Below are 20,216 nucleotides of genomic sequence, written 5' to 3' on the forward strand. Positions count from 1 at the left end.
GTTCGAACCCTACCCTCAACGCATTATTTTAATATCTAGCATATTTATGGTTGTTTGCAGATCCTATGCGCACCGCCAGGAGAAAATCATCATGCACGCCCCTCAACAACCCTCCGACTGCAAACAGCTCAGATCCAACGCATCTGGAATGAAGACATACCATGGACCTTCGGCTACTCTCCACACAGGATCATGAGCTGAGTTCTCTAATTTTTTTTATTTTTATTTTTTATTTTTTTTATATTCAATTGCATAATATATTGTTAGACTTATTTCCATTTATTTTTTGTTTTTAGTCTAATTCTTTTTATATGTATACTAAAGTATTTTTTATAATAATTTATATTATTAAAAAACTCAATTTTCATTTAAAATATACTTTTAATTAATTAAGTAGAAAATCAACAATTAATTAGTTTTGTTTTTATTTTTATTTTTATTTTATTCTATTAATCATGTTTAATTTTTACCCGATTTAATATTTGCAAGAATTCGCCCTACACTAAAAATCTTCTTTTCTGTACCTTTCAGGGTTAGCAATATGATCAGTCCCGACTACACGCTTGATCCACAATACGAAGTTAAGTATTCTGTCTAATTTAATTTAAATTATATTTGATTTATCTTATAAATTAGGGTTTTGTGTCGCTTTCATTTTTGGCCCTGCCTCTTTTCAGGGTTGGCTTAAAGGCACCCTATCAACCATATCAGATCAAATCAGAGCTAAGTACCCCCACTTTTTTAACTATTATTTTTATGTTTATTTATTCTTTATTTTTAGGGTTAATCCCTTTGCCCTCGAATCTGATAATACACTCACGCCTTATTTGTTTCTTTGCTCATTCCTAATGGTCAGAGTCGATGCTTCTGGCAAACCTTTGCCCTCAACCCTGTCAGGCAAATGCCAAGCTAAGTACCTTCTCCCTATTCTATTGTTAATTTATTATTCTATTTTCTTTTGTAGTTAATGAGGTTTGCCCTCGAATTTGATAATGCACTCACTATATGTTTTCTGTCTTGTCTCTTTCCTTTTCAGGGTTTATCAATTGCCAAAGCTACGTTGTTGGTAACCCTAAACCTCATTTTATTTTATGCCTTTTATTATTATTATTTGTGTCAAACCCTGATAAGGGATCCGCTGGTTACAATTTCCCGCCCCCCTTTATTGCTTTATATTACTGCGTGGTTAGTAATCTTAGGGAGTGCAAGCCTTAAACTGAATTAGAATAACTAATTAAAAGATAAATATGTGAACATAATCACGTGATTGTTGCACACACGCACCCTTTTGGGGTAACCTCTCTGTTGCCTTGTTGCCTGTTGCCTTGTGTATTTTTTGCAGAATAGCCAGTCCCTCGAATACGAGGATACCTCAGCCATGTTGCCTCGATTAAAGGTCATGGTCCCTAATGATGCTGCCTTCGATACACTAACATGACCTCGACCCTCGGAAGTTGCCTACGAAAAAGGCTGAGGTATCTTCTGGTTGCCTACGAAAAAGGCTATTCTGATCCTTCCTCTTAGACTACCTGCCTCTCTATGGCATGGGTCAGTCTTTGGGCGAACGATAACTCGACGACCCTTCAACCTCCAAACGAAAGGCTTCCTGCCCTCTTATGGCAAGGATAGACCCTTTCATTCTGAAAGGCTAAAAAGAGACCTATCATCTGAGTTTAAGGTAATTGCCCCTAATTGCCTTGCAATGCTCAAACCTTTTTATTATATTCTTTCTCATAATTTTTCAAAAGGGCAACGCTTATTCACAAGCTAAAGTCCCTATCTCTTTCATCTACATTTTCTAAACAAACGAGCAAGCAAAGCAATTAAGAGCCCATGGAAAACCAAGGATGCAAAGGGTGCCTTACACCTTCCCTTTGCATAAATTACCCCCCGAACTTAGATTTCTTTAAAAGGTTTTTTCTGTTTCTTTTAGCCTTTCTAACTTGTTTGGATAAAATAAAAGTCGGTGGTGACTCATGCTTAACCGTACAGTTCGATCGATAAAAAGTCAGTTCACCGTATTACAACATGCATAAATAAATTTGGTTCATATTAATAGGCATATTAATTGGCATATAATATATCATACAATAATAATATAAATAAAGGCGGTAAATAATAAACCTGAATTAAAATAAATCTGAATTAAATTGAATCTTAAAGTACTCGAACTTCCACCACAGCTTGGCTGGATCGTTCTTCGGAATTTAAATGGCAGAAAATAAAAACAAGGAATTAAAACGATAAATCTAACGTAAGGCTAGATCTACGAAAAGTTCACAACAATTTCCAGTGTAGAAATCGTTGTGAGAAAATAAACGGTTGAATGAAAACAGAATAATGAAAAGCGGTTCGCGGTACAATTTCGGCAGCACTTCGTTGGCAGGAAATCGGACAGATTGAAGTGAGATAGCAGGTCCTATTTATAGGAGGGGATTTGCAGTTGGAATCCGTGAATTGAGGGACCTTTTTCTGACTGGGACTTGGAGACGTGCGTCTCCGATTCTTCAGGGAGGCAGCTGACTGACTTGAGACGTGCGTCTCAAGTGGAGATTCTTTAGGGAGGTGGAGACGTGCGTCTCCCCTTTGCTGAGGTGGCAGAGACGTGCGTCTCTGCTTACTAGCGTGGCCTGGGTTGCTTTCCTTCGTGGGCTGGATTGCTCTTTTGGGCCTTTTGGGTCCTAATTGCACTCCCTTTTTACTTCAGCACCCAATTTACGTCTTTTAAGCATAAATATTGGTCATTTAAGCTCGATTTTCTTTCCTTTTCGCAAATAGACGTAATTGAAGTGTAAAACCTGAAACAAAACAAATACACGCGTAATATCATAATAAATTAACATAATAAACGGAAAATGCTATAAATATCTATGGATTTTAGGCTAAATATACGATATAAAATCGTGTTATCAAATTCCCCCAGACTTGAACCTTTGCTTGTCCTCAAGCAAAATAATAAGATAAAGATAAATAAAATACACTTCCTCCACGTCGCTCGGTCATACTCAGCCACATAGTGTTCTTATTTGAAAATAATGATAATGATCCTAGCAATAGGCTTATAGTAGCGACACTAGACAGCTCCCAGTATGCATACCAATCCGAATCATGCCATTATAGCTCGACCTTTTGACTCGTCATCATGTTTCACCCTTTTCATTCGTGTGCAATCACATTAAGCCCATTATCTCGACACGCACATAGCAGAGTAGTCGGTTAGTGACTATGATCCTTCTCATGGAGTTCTGGCACAATAAGTGGTATACTCCTTAGCGCTCATTTGAGGATTGCGGGGAATAGGACAATAGTCCTTCCTACCAAGTTCAGTACCAGATGACTTCTGAACCAATCAACAATGAGTTTTTAAATTCTTTGTATTTGAGAATTGCGACCGTTAGGTTAAATGATCTTGTGAGGACCACCTTACTTAGTAGGCACATTTCTTATTATGGTTAAGCACATAATTTCAGTATGAGGATCATACACTTATATTCATCGACTCTCTGCGTAGTTGGTGTCTAAGACGGTGCCGACTGCTAGAATAAACTACTAAAGGTTACTTCAAAAATTAAAGTCGGTGGTTTTGGTATAAAGGGTATTCAAATCGGTTACGCATACTCGGTGGTTTTAAAGTGTAGGGACTATAAGGATATTAACTTGAATCAATTTTAGTGCGTTGAGTGTTTGAGTAGCTTTGTATTTCTCGAACGTGTGGGGTTTGCGTTTATCGTTTAGGAGCAAAATTTTTGTTATGGCTCAAGAAAGTGGAAGAAATTGAAATAACTACGGAATTATACATATAAGACTTAAATTCCATAAATATTCTTTATTGAATTTGAAAAACATTACAAGGAAGGGAAATAACTGAAGGGAAAAATAAAACGGAAATAAAAATAATATGACTCCCCCAGACTTAAATGATGCAATGTCCTCAGTGCATAAGAACTACTCCTCATTGTTGCGGTTGCGAGAACTGCTCGCGCCTCTTGTACGAACACGGCGACGTCTATCAGGAGAGTCATTCACACGAATGTCAAGATCATGCAAATATGTAGCAATTTCAGCGTATTGACTTTCGTTCCTAATAGCGTAGTCACGGTGCTCCTGTTGCATCTCTCGGATGAGCCTAATTGTTTCAGTTTGGTTTGTCTGCATAGCTTGAACGAGTTGATCTTGGCGTTGAATAGCAGCATACATGGCTTCAAGAGTGATAGGCGGAGGGTTGTTTGGAGGAGGTTGGTTGACATCAGCTTGCCCTTGGTTGAGTTCTTCTTCATTTGCATCCATAGGTTCATTTAGATGTTCTTGTTGGTCATCTTGAGGGTTGTCTTCAATAAGCCTCCAACGTTGAACATAACGGATGTTGATTCTCTCAGGACATGGAAGGATGACATAAGGAATAGGAACTTTGTTGACGACCAAAGTGTATCGGCCATCATGGCGGGGGGAAACCAAGTGGGAGTCACGGCAGTAGGTGAGATCGAGTGACTGAGCAGGTTTCATGAGATGTGAGAGTGAGAGGAGCTCGTCACCAAGACCTAAAGCACAGGCCAAGGTAGTAATAATGCCGCCAAGCAAGAATGGGTTCGTAGCGGGGGCGTTGACTAAGCCTTGGATGTGTTGGAACATAAACGGTGCGGCATTGAAACGGATATTGTTAAGCACACAGTAAAGGAAAAATAATTCATTTTGGTTTACCTTGTGGTTGTTAGATCTCGCAAAAATAATATGCCCCAAAACACGTTGAAAATAACGTATAGCGGGGTTTTGAATGTGAGAAGCATGGAGAGCTCTCCAACCGGTAGGGTTTTCTCCAGTGAGATGGAACCAAAATTCAAAAGCGAGATCCTCCCAGGATCGACCATTGAGTTCTTGAAAGATTGAGCGGTGAGCAATTGGTGCGTGATTGAAATGCAAATATGAAGCTACGACATCTTGATCTAGAGCATATTCACGGTTGAACATCCGAAATTGGATGCTACCGGTTGAGAGTGGTTGATTAGAGGGAGTGTCGTAGTTGAAGGAACTCAAAAATTCTAAGACGAGCGGCTCATAAGTAGGTACGGGTTCGGTACAAAGATGGTGGAGGCTAGATTTAGTGAGCAAACGGGTGACACCATCAATGAGACCCAAAGTTTCTAGACACTCGGTGTTCACAAATTTTGTGGGAACAACCGAACGTTCGTAGAAGGCGACATATTTAGTTCGTTGAGCATCATTGTCATCATCTCGGAAGATAATGTTTGAAAGGTCGGGAGGTGGTCTCTCGGGACGCTCACTACGGATTAATGAACGTGGAGGCATGGTGAGTGTGGAAATGAAAAATAGAGATGAAGTGTAGGAGAAATAGAGAATGGTATGAAAGTTGTGAAGAAGAAGAGTGGTGGTGGTGTGGTTTTATAGTGAGGTTTGAAAATGGGGTGGTTAATGGAGAATTAAAATGGATTAATGGTGGTGTTTGAAGTTTGAATAGAATAGAAAAGTGGGAAATGAATGGAGTTTAAGAGGTGAATGATGGAGGATGAATGAGGTTAATGGAGTTTAAATGGAATAAATAGGGGAAGAATGAAGAAGATTGAAAGATGAATTTTGAAATTCAAATTCAAAATTCAAGAGGGAAAGAGAGTGGTCTGCGTGGTCAAACAGACTGTTGGCCTTGGGAGACGTGCGTCTCAGGCAGCCAGTCTGCTGGGGCAGAGCATGGAGACGTGCGTCTCCTGTTCCTTTGGTTCGTGTCAGCTGGCCCCACACAGATGGAGACGTGCGTCTCCTGTTGTAGGCAGGTGGGTTACGCATGCAAGTGACCAGACAGTACTGACAGATACCATTAATATTGTCCATCAGTTCATAACAGTGTCGGATTTTAATACTATTAACAGCAAAAAATTATAGGGAAGTATATATATAGCAGTCAATAGCAGTGTAACATAACACAGTAACAGTAATCAAAAGAAATTTGCATTGAATATTAAACCAGTACTGAGTGTTAACATAAGCAGAATGTAAAAGTGCAGAAAAAAAAATCTAAACTAGGAAAAGAAATTGCTAAAACTAGAAATAAAATCTAATAGTCTAATACGGTAACATCTAGCCACGTCTATTGTTGTTCTGATTAGACTGAATGTGTTTGAAAACTTCGTCGAACTGAGCATTTACGGTGTCGATAAAATCGAAGAAATGCATTTGCAAAGTGTGTAGCTCGTTGCGCACATGTTGTACATCTTGTTGTAGCGCAGTGATGGCTTGCTCGTGCGTATTCAGATTAGGCATTCTTTGATTCACCGATGCGGTAGATGTAGCGGGTTGTTGTTGCTCGACCTCGACATCAGTCATATCAACAGTGTAGTCATCAACAGAATTTTCAGAACGAGTTTCAGGCTCATACTCAGATATAGGTTCATCAATAGGAAGAGGTTCGTAATCAGGAATGGGTTCATCAACAGGAAGAGGTTCATAATAACCAGGAGGTGTTTCAGGTTCAGATTCAGATGCAGGCATTTCCTCATCAAAATGTTCATAAGCTTGAGGAGTTTCAGGTGATGGCTCTCTCTCAGGAATCTGACCATAGTAAAGCCAGTTGGTAGGGTTGTGCACACTCGTCCTAGGATTCGGTAAGGTGAACTGATACCAAACTTTGTTGTCAATGAGCAATTCAAAACGATCAGGTCCAAGGTTACCGATGATACCTCGATTAAAGCAGAAATTGATGTCCATAGAGGTATGGGTACCAAAAGGTGTCAATCTAAGCAAAGGCACTCTCATTCCTATGGCATTAGCAATCATAGTGACGAATCCGCCGATCCTAATGGGTGAAACTTCGTCTTGCGTGATGCGTTCGAAGTTTGTTAGCATGAATGCGATGGCATTGACCGGGCGATTCTGAGATGTACAAAACATAATGAACAGCTCTTCTCTAGTAACTTCAGTGACATTATCAGGCTTGCCAAAAATATAGTGAGCGAGGATCTTGTGAAAGTAGCGGAAAGCAGGATTGTGGATGTTCTCAGATTGAAATTCATTCTCCTCAGGGTTGTCGTTTCCAGTGATCTTGCCCCAGTATTTTTCCAACTCCCAGTATGGAAGATTTTCTTCAGCTACTTGGGCGTATGCATCAGGTCCATGAGGTAGTTCTAACATTTCAGCAAAGTCTCAGATGCAGAAATTAAACTCCATACCAAAGAGTCTAAAGAGAATAACTCCTTTTTTCAGCCCTTGTCCACAGTTTGGAAGATAGGTCAGGGAGCTCAAGAATTCCAGGGTGAGCTTCCGATAAGTGCTAAACTTGCGGAACAAGTGAGAACCAGTCCAACCGATTTGGTTAAGCAGGTGTAGGATGCTTTCTTCGATACCAAGCTTCACCATAGTTGGTTGGTGAGGATAGCAAGTCAATTCCATGTGTCTTTCAGCCAGCTTGTTAAATCTTGCTTCTTGTCCTCTACCACGGAACACAACTTCCATATTGTCAACTTCTTGCATCGTAGTTAGTAGTTAAATGAAAAACCTAGAAGTTGAAAATATTGAGATTAAGTTAGAACTAGGCTAGTGTTAATTTTAAAAATAAAATTAAATAAAACAAGTTATAATAATAATTATAATTATAAAAAGGAAGTATTTTCTCGAATGAAGAAAGCGGCTATAATTATAATAGTTATTATAAGATGTATGAAAAATAATAAGAAAATTAAAATCTAGAATGATTAAAAATAGAATAGTTAAATGAAAATTAAAAATTAAAATTTTAAAATTAAAATAAAATAAAAATAAAAAGAATAAATAAATGTGGGTTGTCTCCCACCAAGCGCTTTGTTTAATGTCGTAAGCTCGACGATTTTAAAATAGAAAACTATTTTTTCGAAAAAGCGGGCAGTTCGTCAAGTTTAAAAATTTCGATGTTTTCATCGTATTCGAGATGATGGTAATACTTAAGACGTTGCCCATTTACGACAAAAGGTTTGACGGTTTCTCCTTTGATTTCTATCGCTCCACTCGGAAATATGTTAGTTATTTCGAAAGGGCCAGACCATCTAGATCGTAACTTGCCAGGAAATAATTTTAGTCTAGAATTAAATAAAAGCACTTTATCGCCTATGCTAAAATTTTTCCTAAATATACGCTTGTCGTGCCATTTTTTCGTTCGCTCTTTATAGATTTTGGCGTTTTCGTAAGCGTCTTGTCTAAGTTCTTCTAATTCGTTTATGTCTAGAAGTCGTTTCTCGCCAGCGGCAGTGTAGTTTAGGTTTAAGTTCTTAATAGCCCAGTAGGCTTTATGTTCTAACTCTACCGGTAGGTGGCATGATTTTCCATAAACGAGTTTGAATGGGGTAGTTCCTATTGGAGTTTTGAAAGCTGTCCTATAAGCCCATAAAGCTTCGTTTAGCTTGGTTGACCAATCTTTCCTTGATATAGCAACAGTTTTCTCCAATATTTGTTTTATTTCGCGGTTAGATACTTCTACTTGACCGCTTGTTTGTGGATGGTATGGTGTGGCTATTCGATGATTTACTCCATATTTTCGAAGGAGTTTCTCAAGTATTCTTGAAATGAAATGGGAACCACCATCACTAATTACCAATCTTGGTACACCGAACCTAGGAAAGATGACGTTTTTAAAGAGTTTAGTGACGACTCGTGTATCGTTTGTAGGAGAGGCGATAGCTTCTATCCATTTTGAAACATAGTCGACGGCTACGAGTATATATTGATTTCCAAACGACGATGGAAATGGACCCATAAAGTCTATCCCCCAGACGTCAAATATTTCTACTTCAAGAATGCCTTTTTGAGGCATTTCATCACGTCTCGAAATATTTCCGGTTCGTTGGCATCTATCACAGTTTATTACAGCAAAGTAAACGTCTTTCCACAGGTTAGGCCAGAAAAGTCCAGATTGAAGGATTTTGGCGCAGGTTCTAGATGTGCTATGGTGTCCTCCACACGGTGCAGAATGGCAGTGTGTGATTATGCTTCCTATTTCTTCTTCGGGTACACAACGTCTAAAGATTCCATCGGGGCCTCTTTTGAACAAGAGTGGGTCGTCCCAATAGTAATGTTTTAGGTCATGGAAGAATTTCTTCTTCTGTTGATAACTTAAATCAGGAGGCAGCACACCAGCAGCTAGGTAGTTTGCGAAATCTGCATACCAAGGTGTGTTAGATCGGGCTACAGCTATTTCAGCTAATATGTTGGTTTCGGTGTTTGGATGGTATGGTTCAAATTCATTTGCTTCAAATTGAGCGATGAGTCTTTCATAAGGGAAATCGTCGTCAATTGGTACTTCTTCGGGTTTTAGATTTTCCAATCGAGAGAGATGATCTGCTACGACGTTTTCAGTGCCCTTTTTATCTTTAATTTCCAGGTCGAACTCTTGTAGTAACAAGATCCATCTCAAAAGTCTTGGTTTGGCGTCCTTTTTAGTTAGGAGGTACCTAATGGCGGCGTGATCAGTGTATATGATTATTTTGGCTCCTACCAGGTAAGAACGGAACTTGTCTAATGCGAATACGACAGCTAATAATTCTTTTTCTGTCGTGGCATAATTCATTTGAGCTTCGTCTAAGGTTCTACTTGCATAGTATATGACGTGTAGTTTCTTATCCTTTCTTTGTCCTAGAACAGCTCCTACAGCATAATCACTTGCGTCACACATTATTTCGAAAGGCTCATTCCAGTCGGGAGGTTGCATAATTGGCGCAGAGATTAATGCTCGTTTAAGTGTTTGAAATGCTTCAGTGCATTTATCGGTGAAAATAAATTCGGCGTCTTTCATGAGTAATTCAGTTAAGGGTTTGGTTATTTTAGAGAAATCCTTAATGAAACGTCGGTAAAAACCAGCGTGTCCTAGAAAACTTCTTATTTCTCTAACGGTTTTGGGAGGTTGAAGGTTTTCGATAATTTCGATTTTTGCTTTATCAACTTCGATTCCTCTATCGGATACGATGTGTCCAAGTACAATTCCTTGTCGAACCATGAAATGGCATTTTTCCCAATTAAGGACTAGGTTTACGCTTACGCATCGTTTAAGTACCAGCTCAAGGTTCGCTAAACATGTTTCAAAACTTCCTCCACAGACAGAGAAGTCGTCCATAAAGACCTCCATTATTCCATCTAGGAAGTCGGCAAATATTGCCATCATGCATCTTTGGAAGGTCGCGGGTGCATTGCAGAGTCCAAAAGGCATTCGTCTATAGGCGAATGTACCATAAGGACAGGTAAATGTGGTCTTCTCTTGGTCCTCAGGGTGGATAGGAATTTGGAAAAATCCGGAGTATCCATCCAGATAGCAAAAATGTGAGTGTTTAGCTAGGCGTTCAAGCATTTGATCTATGAAAGGTAAAGGGAAATGGTCTTTTCGGGTAGCTTTGTTTAACTTCCTATAGTCAATGCACATTCTCCATCCAGTTTGGGTACGTTGTGCTACAGATTCTCCTTTTGCATTAGTGATTACAGTGACTCCTCCTTTCTTTGGTACGACGTGAACAGGACTAACCCATTTACTATCGGATATAGGATATATTATTCCGGCTTCTAGCAGTTTTTGGATTTCCTTTTTAACCACATCGCTCATAATAGGATTTATTCGCCTTTGATGTTCCCTAGAGGTTTTACTATCGTCTTCGAGCATAATGCGGTGCATACACAGAGAAGGGCTTATACCTTTCAGATCTGATATGTTGTATCCTAAAGCGGTAGGGTATTTTCTTAGGACATTAAGTAATTTTTCAGTCTCGCTTCGTCCTAAGTTGGCGTTCACTATAACTGGTCGGTTTAGTTCTTCGTCTAGAAACTCATATCTAAGATCGGTAGGAAGCGTCTTCAGCTCTATAGCAGGTTTCTTAGGTCCAGGTATAGGATCAGGAGTAAGTGCTAAGCAATCACTCAGGTGGTTATCTTGATATTCCTCACGCCAGTTGTCATCTTCAAAAATTGGCGGCATAGGAATTCTTAGGATGTCGGTTTCCGTATTTGGTTCGGATTTTATTTCATGAACACACTCGTCGATTATGTCAGCAGAACAGCATGTGTCAATTATAGAAGGTGCTTTTAGGAATTGGGAAAGTATAAATTCTATTTTCTCTTCTCCTACTTCAAAAGTAAGCTTTCCTCGTTTTACGTCTATAATTGCACCAGCGGTTGCTAAGAATGGTCTTCCTAATATGATTGGGATGTTAGAATCTTCTTGGATATCCATAATGATGAAATCAGTCGGGATGTAGAATTGACCTACACGAACAGGGATATTCTCTAACATTCCTACAGGGTACTTTACTGAACGGTCTGCTAGTTGAAGAGACATTCTCGTTGCCTTAAGCTCGCCTAGATTTAGTTTCTTACAGGTTGAGAGAGGCATCAAACTAACACTAGCTCCTAAATCGCACAAGGCTTTCTCTATAATGGTTTTACCTATTACACAGGGTATAGAGAAACTACCAGGGTCTTTCAGTTTTGGAGGCATATTGTTTTGGATGATAGCGCTACATTCAGCGGTAAGCGTTATAGTTTCGTTATCCTCGAGTTTCTTTTTGTTTGATAAGATTTCTTTTAAGAACTTAGCGTACGAAGGCATTTCAGTTATGGCTTCTGTGAATGGTATGGTTATGTTTAATTGCTTCAGAAGTTCTACAAATCTTTTAAATTGCGCTTCGGTTTTTGATTTAGCTAATCTCTGAGGGTAAGGAATTGGTGGCTTGTAAGGTGGTGGTGGAACATAAGGTTTCTCCTTTTCGGGTTCCACTTCGTTATTGTTCTCATCAGTCTTAATAGTTTGTTCGTCAGTTGTTTTCTTTTGGGTTTCCTTTGGCTCTTGTTGTGACATGGGTACGTTTTGGGTTCTAGGATCTATGGGTCCATCGTAATTCGTTCCACTTCGTAGTGTTATCGCGTTCGCATGTCCTTTAGGATTAGGTTGTGGTTGAGCAGGAAACGTGCCAGCAGGGGCAGCAGTAGGTGCTTGTTGTTGAGCCACTTGTGAGATTTGAGTTTCTAACATTTTGTTATGCGTAGCTAAAGCATCTACTTTGTTCGATAGTTGTTTTAGTTGCTCGCTATTGTGGATGTTTTGATTCAGGAAGTCTTTATTGGTTTGTTGTTGGGAAGCTATGAAGTTCTCCATCATGATTTCTAGGTTCGACTTCCTAGGGGTGTTTTGAGCAGCTACAGGCGCTTTTTGGTAGCCAGGTGGTACAGCAGGTGCTTGTCCAGGTGCGTACAACGCATTGTTGTTCTTATAAGAAAAGTTCGGGTGGTTTTTCCATCCAGGGTTGTACGTGTTAGAATAAGGGTTTCCTTGAGCGTAATTTACTTGATCAGATGGGACTCCAGTCAAGAGTTGGCATTCAGCAACTACATGCCCAGTCAATCCACAAATCTCGCAGTTAGGTGCTACAGCGGCAGCGGTGGCTGAAGGAGTGATGGTTAAATTCTCGATCTTTTGAGTTAAAGCGTCTACTTTAGCGTTAACGCGGTCTATACCACTTATTTCGTACATTCCTCCTTTGGTTTGTGCTTTCTCTAGAGCAGCTCGTTCTCCACCCCATTGGTAATGGTTTTGTGCCATGTTCTCTATGAGTTTGTATGCTTCATCATGGGGTTTGTCCATTAATGCTCCGCCAGCAGCGGCATCTATAGTCATTTTAGTGTTATATAGGAGACCACCATAGAAAGTATGGATGATCAGCCATGGTTCGAGTCCATGATGAGGGCATATTCTAAGCATGTCCTTGTAACGTTCCCAAGCTTCGAAGAGTGATTCGTTATCTTTCTGGGTAAATCCGTTGATTTGACCTCTAAGCATAGCAGTTTTGCTAGGCGGAAAATATCTCGCTAAGAATACTCTCTTCAATTCGTCCCACGTAGTTATGGAATTGGAAGGCAGGGATTGAAGCCACGCTCTAGCTCTATCTCTCAAGGAGAAAGGAAAAAGGCGTAATCGAATAGCTTCGGAACTAACGTTGTTGGCTTTGATAGTGTCGGCGTATTGCACGAACACGGATAAATGGAGATTGGGGTCGTCTACAGGGCTTCCAGAGAATTGATTCTGTTGAACAGCTTGGACCAGCGAAGGTTTTAGTTCGAAATTGTTTGCCTCAATCGCAGGTGGTGCGATACTTGAATGCGGTTCAGCGCGCGAAGGAGCGGCATAGTCTCTAAGAGGACGAATAGCAGCCATCTCTAACTTCGGGGTAATTTGATTGATTTGATCAGTAAAAATCAATTCCTGATTAATCGGAATTTCTGCTACTTCGGGAAGATTGCGAGCTCGACGTTTGACGTTAATGAAACGTTCGATCTCGTTAATTCGTTGTATTAAGTCTCCTCCTTCTGAACGAGTATTTGGCATACAATCGTTCAAAAAGAAAGGGAAGAATTGTCCTAGTCTCTACGGTGTAACAGTGAGTTACGATATCGACTTAAATAGTCCCCGGCAACGGCGCCAAAAACTTGATCGCGACTTTACGTGTCTATAAATCTGATAACTGCAAGTGCACAGTCGTGTCGTGTAGTTTTAAAAGATATCGAATCCACAGGGACTATGAATCGATCTACCGTTATCTAAGGTTACTATGTAAAGCTAGGAGTACTAAAATTTCGATTGTTCCTAAGGGAAAGTGATTGTGAGAGAATAAAGAATAATAATAAGAGACAGGTATCAGTATGTATTTCGTTTAACTACAGGAAATCCGAAGGTCCATTGGCTTTTGCATAATCAAATTAAAAATCTTTACTAATTCAATTGATTAAAAATCCTCGTCTCAAACTTTCGCTCTGTTGAGTCAGACTACTATCCTAATCCTAATGTACGCTTTCGCCATCCCATTAGATTTTAGAAGAGCTTTTTGGAAACAATGTAATTAATAAAATGCCTATTTTATGAGGTTGTTATCTATTTAAATCTCCTAATCTCAAACTTTCGCTCTGTTGACTCGGAGCAAGCTAATATCCCTAACGTACGCTTTCGCCATCCCGCTCGAGTGTAAAAACAATTTTTAGAAATAAATAAGTCCCAATTAGTTTTAATACGCTTTCGCCATCCTTAAAACTAATGTCCTATGTCTACTATCCAGTTAAAGACCTCAAACTTTCGCTCTATTGGTTTTAACCTTTGACCGTCTTAAGCCCTCAAACCTTCGCTCTATTGGTTTTAAGACTTACTAATTAAACTAGACATATAAACCAAAAATAAGTGATAATTAATAAAACATAATTTAAGCCAATTTATTTCGGATCCCTACGGTTAACTTACTTTACATACCGACACCTTTAGTAATTTAGCCAGACATATTAATATGGTTAAACATGCATAAATAAATTTGGTTCATATTAATAGGCATATTAATTGGCATATAATATATCATACAATAATAATATAAATAAAGGCGGTAAATAATAAACCTGAATTAAAATAAATCTGAATTAAATTGAATCTTGAAGTACTCGAACTTCCACCACAGCTTGGATGGATCGTTCTTCGGAATTTAAATGGCAGAAAATAAAAACAAGGAATTAAAACGATAAATCTAACGTAAGGCTAGATCTACGAAAAGTTCACAACAATTTCCAGTGTAGAAATCGTTGTGAGAAAATAAACGGTTGAATGAAAACAGAATAATGAAAAGCGGTTCGCGGTACAATTTCGGCAGCACTTCGTTGGCAGGAAATCGGACAGATTGAAGTGAGATAGCAGGTCCTATTTATAGGAGGGGATTTGCAGTTGGAATCCGTGAATTGAGGGACCTTTTTCTGACTGGGACTTGGAGACGTGCGTCTCCGATTCTTCAGGGAGGCAGCTGACTGACTTGAGACGTGCGTCTCAAGTGGAGATTCTTTAGGGAGGTGGAGACGTGCGTCTCCCCTTTGCTGAGGTGGCAGAGACGTGCGTCTCTGCTTACTAGCGTGGCCTGGGTTGCTTTCCTTCATGGGCTGGATTGCTCTTTTGGGCCTTTTGGGTCCTAATTGCACTCCCTTTTTACTTCAGCACCCAATTTACGTCTTTTAAGCATAAATATTGGTCATTTAAGCTCGATTTTCTTTCCTTTTCGCAAATAGACGTAATTGAAGTGTAAAACCTGAAACAAAACAAATACACGCGTAATATCATAATAAATTAACATAATAAACGGAAAATGCTATAAATATCTATGGATTTTAGGCTAAATATACGATATAAAATCGTGTTATCATGTGGCTATGAGGACAAGAATTCCCTTTGTACTTCTCAAATTCTGGGAGTCTGAACTTGGTAGGAACGCTGAATTCGGAACCAAACACATATCATTAACTTATGTACCAAATAGATCTTTTCCCCTTAGGGCCTTGATCTCTCTTTGCATCTCTAGAAATTGGTCTTCAAATTCCTCTATTCTTCCTATGCCTTCAGAAGGTGCATCATGGAAAATTTTCTCGTTGTGAAGAGGAACAAGATTCACTACAACGGGAGTAGTGGTCATAATAGCTTGAGAGATTGCAGTTTGTTGAGCAGGAATCCGTTGCCCAGCAAATTGGAAACCCATCTATATTCCTAAGGGCCTAGTGGTCGTAGGATTTAATACTAGATTTGTAGGAATCTGAGGAGTCTCGACTTTAGAAATTACAATAACTTGAGCTTAAGTTGATGGCTGATTCTAAGCAGCCACCATGTCTTCAACCAATGATGTCATTCTATCAATAACATAGCGCAATACAACAACTTCCTCTTGCCATTCTTGGACATCAACTATACCATCTATCATTCTTTGACGGTGATTGGCGTGAGTATTATACTGGTGCGTTAGTTTGACTATGAGGAGAGAATGAGAGAATTAGACTCTGACTCAAGAATCACTCTTGTGACATGATGCATGCAAAATACGTTTCCTTTTTCTATTATTTTTCAAGGAATTATTAAGAGTTTAAATGTAAACACCATAGGGTAACTTGAAGAGAAAATTTCATTCATTAATAATAAGGGACAAAGGGATACCCGTGGTACAAATAAGGGACAAGGGACATCTGAGGTACAAAGCTTCCAAGAGCTAATAGTAAGGGACAAGGGACATCTGAGGTACCAATACTTCAAGAGTTAGAAGGGACAAGGGACATCTGAGGTACAAATACGTTCAAGAGTTACGAGATAGAAATAACAAAGAAAGCTAGAAAAATATCAAAAGTAATCTAAGGAATCTCAATATGAAGTATCCATATCATCTTGGTTCTACCTCTCTTGATTCTTCAATTTTGTCCTTTCAAGCTTTTCAATGATGCTCTTCCATGAACTTGCTTTAGGAGAGAGTGTTTCTTCTTGATTCCTCTTCTTTTCTCTTGCATGTCTAGCAATTGTTGCATTTTTTTCCATAAGCCATCCGTCTTGGAGGAAATGTAGATCATCTTTTTCTATAATTTTTTCTTCAAAGAGATCATCCATGATACTCTTCTCACATTCTGAAGCTTCAAACTTGTTCTTCCAATACTCCCTTAATTTCTTCATCTTCTTCAATGCTAGTTGGGGATCTTCCATTTTTGGAGGAGAAACAACAGGTACAAGGGGTTTTTCTACAAGAGGTGCATATGTCTCCGAAAGATAAGGCATCCTAAGTTATGCACCTCTTAAACTAATCCATTCTTCAAAAGGCTCAGGTGAGATATCCCCATTGGTTTTCCAATCTTTTATTTCCTTTCTATGACTTGGATGCCAAGCATTAGCAATCCTCTCTCTAAATTCTTTTTTTCATATCCTCTCTTCAAAGAAGAAGCCATCCAATAAGATATTCCTTGGTTTTTTGTCCATAGGAAAACCAAATTGACGACGAGATAAAACAGGACTATAACTGATTCCTCCTTTTATACCAAGAAGAGGTACATTAGAAAAATCTCCACAGCCATCCAGGATCTTCATCCTACATTAGTTGTTGGTCCAAACAATATCAATGTTGGTGAGAGTTATAATCTTCTAAGACCACCTTTGTCCTTCTTGAAAGTCCCAAAAATCATTGGTAATTGGCAAATGAGAGAGGTATCACTTGTATAGAAAAGGTGTACAACAAGTGATCATTCCCTTTCCATAGGAATTTGTCAAATGGATGGAGTAGTAAATGTCCCCTATCAAAGTAGGAACAAGGTTTCCTTTCACGAAGACTTTGATTGTATTCATATCAACAAAGTTTTCAATCTTTGGAAACAAGAACAATCCATAGACAGGCAGGGCAAAGACAGCTTCAAAGTCATGCACCTTTCCTTCCTTGGAAAAGGTGAGAGCTTTCTCTATCAGAAATTGAGCAGGAATGGGCAATCCTATGATACTTGCATACTCTTCCAATGTTAGTAAAAGTTGATAATCAGGGAAGGTTAAACAATGATACAAAGGTTCATAGAATTGGACCAATGTAGAGAAAATTCCTTCCTTCATCCTAGTCCTCAGGAGGGATTACAATATTCCATACTTATCAGAGAAACTCTTTTGATTGACAACCAAAGACCCTAGATTTCTCAACTCTTCTATCTTTGGACTCTTAAAAGTGTATATCTTGGTTTTTCTTCTTTCAGGTTCCATTCCTATAGTGTTTACAAAAAAGTTTCTTTTAATTCCTTGAATTTTTTTTTTTGGTTTTGAATGTATGGATGGATGCAATGCAAACATATTAAAAACATGGGGTTTATAGGTTCAACATCATGAGCAGGGAGCCAGAGGTCTACCCATCCCAAAGGTGTGTACTATGGTTATTTTGTACCTGTAGAAAAAAGTTTTAAAAAGTTCTCAGACTCAAGCAATTCAACTTGGATATTATAATTATCGCAATTTACTTGCTTGTTTGGATAATATTCCAAGAGAACATCATCTGAGTGTAGTAACGTATAACAACCATTTTGGAATTGAATCGAAATATAGTTTCCACATTACTTCCTAATGGCCAAGAGGGGTTAAAGATGTCTCTAGGTCCCCAGCTTCTCTGGCTCTCAGGTCGAACGTAACGATGTCTTTCCAATTAACTTGGTCAACAAATATTACTTTCAAAAAGGCCTCCACTGAGCGTTGTATCTCAAATTGACTTTCTCAGGATTACTCCCTTGAGATCAAAATGACTTTACCACCTCCTATCATAAGTGCACTTAAATCTGGGTTAAGATTTATCTCACCACAAGGGGGAATCAAGCTCTTTCTCAATAAAACCCACAAAAGTAACACATATTCACATTGGCAGTTTATAATGACAATAATAAAGATATAATATATACAAAAAAGGGAGGGTCAACCCTTCATAGGAATAATATAGTATCCCCAGCAGAGTCACCACTTTTTTGTAGCGGTGAAATTTTGAGACTAGTGTCATTGATTGACTTAGCTCAAACATTTTGATAGAGTCTCCACTGCCCTTTATTGTTTCCAAAGGAAATGTGAAAAAGAGAGAAATAAAACCCACAGAAGTTTTTAAAATCAAAACTAATAAATTTATCAAAGATCTTTGGTTCGGGGGTTGGTTATGCAAGGGGAAGGTATTAACACTCCTCACATCTACGGTACTCCGTAGGAACCTCTTTGAAACATATATTATTGATGTTATTGTTATAAAACTGCTTTTTTTTTGTGTTTTTTGTTTAAATAGAGTGAGATGGCGGGAAAAGAAATTTTATTAAAAGTGTGCTCGGCAAGACATCACATCTTGTGCCTACATACCCCTTAAGTGCAATAGAGAAGTCAGAGTATTTGTTGTTCCTCTTAAAAGGAAAATAAAGAGCCAAGTGACAATCTTTTTGGGTGTTGAGCTTTACCAATATTCAACGGGTTTTTAAAAATGTTAAAGCTTTAACAATACTTAACAATTTTTAAAAGGTGCAAAGCTTTAACAATAAAAGGCAAGGGTTGAATTTTAGAAGAGGTTGGTTGAGCTTTAACAATACAAAACCAAGGGTTGATTCAAAAAGAGGTTGAGCTTTAACAATACAAAACCATTTTTAAAACAAGAGAGGTGCAAAGGTTTAACAATACTAAGCACAAAGTAAAAGTGCATTTCTTGAATAGCCCTGACTTTATCAAGATTAACTTCAATTCCCTTCTAGCTGGCAACAAAACCCAGCAATTTTCCAGAACGGACACCAAAAGTGCATTTATTCGGATTCAAGCAGAGACGTTACTTCCTCAAATGCTGAAATAACTTCAATAAATCTTCTATGTGACATTCTTCAGACTGATATTTGACAATTATGTCATCCACATAGACTTTGATTTCCTTGTGCATCATGTCATAGAATAGGGTTGTCATGGCCCTCTGGTACGTTGCACCAACTTTCTTTAACCCAAAGGGCATCACTCTATGGTCACTTGAAATCTAGTTGATCAAAAATTCTAACTGAAGTGCAAACTCAGATTTCAAGTGACCATCTTCTAACTTATTTGACAACTTGTACAAGAGGCTTTGTGATTCTTTTTCCAATATACTCACATCATCAGAGTACAATGTGACAAGAAAGGTTGTATTTGGATGCTTGTGGAAAAAGTTATGGAATCTGAAAGTTGGTACGAAATGCCTCAAAATGACATATGATGTTTTCAAATCTTTCGTGTTCTTCCATGCACTTTTAGCTTTTGATCCTTGAAGCAAACTTGTGGAGGTCATCATGAATGATATTGTGAAAAAAGAAACACTTAAAAATGTTGAATATTGAAGGATTTATGATCTTAGGAAGTTGGGAAAAATTCACTTGAATCCACAAAATGACCTATAATGTTTCTCCATCTTTGATGATTTTCCATGCATAATTTTATGTTTACTTATGAAAAGAAGTTGTTAAGGATTTCAAAGAGAGTCATTTGCAAAAATAAGCACTCAATAATGTTGAACCATGAACAAGTTGTGATACTTGGAACTTAGGCTTGAGAATGTTGACTTTATGTCAAACTTCCTTGATCAAACTTGAATCTTTTGAACTTGTCTCTCAATATAAGATACATTGATGCACATATGAACTATTTATGATGTATTTTTGATTGAGATTTGATTAAATATGGCTAAAGATTTCGGTTACTTGATGATGAAGACATGGAAATAAACACACGAACCTTGACTTTCTTGAGGAACAAACAATCAAATCTTTGGGGAATTCTTGACCAATTGAGATTGAATGGAACTGAAGATGATATAACTAAGATTATAGGTCAATCTTTGATGCATAAGCCTTGAGAATCAATGTTGACCAGACTTTTGGCCTTGATCAGATGAAAACCCTAGCTGAGGGAACTTGTCTGATCC

At 38.5% G+C, this 20,216-nt stretch overlaps 1 non-coding gene across 1 annotated transcript; it reads left to right on the forward strand.

Annotated features, from left to right (window-relative positions):
- The first annotated feature begins 12,683 nt into the window (after positions 1–12,683).
- Positions 12,684–12,790, forward strand: LOC131641033 (small nucleolar RNA R71). Its single transcript, XR_009295405.1, has one exon. It is a non-coding gene; the product is annotated as a small nucleolar RNA R71 (small nucleolar RNA).
- The last annotated feature ends 7,426 nt before the right edge of the window (positions 12,791–20,216 follow it).

The sequence above is a fragment of the Vicia villosa genome, unplaced genomic scaffold, assembly GCF_029867415.1.
Source record: "Vicia villosa cultivar HV-30 ecotype Madison, WI unplaced genomic scaffold, Vvil1.0 ctg.003463F_1_1, whole genome shotgun sequence".
NCBI classification, from domain to species: Eukaryota; Viridiplantae; Streptophyta; class Magnoliopsida; order Fabales; family Fabaceae; genus Vicia; species Vicia villosa.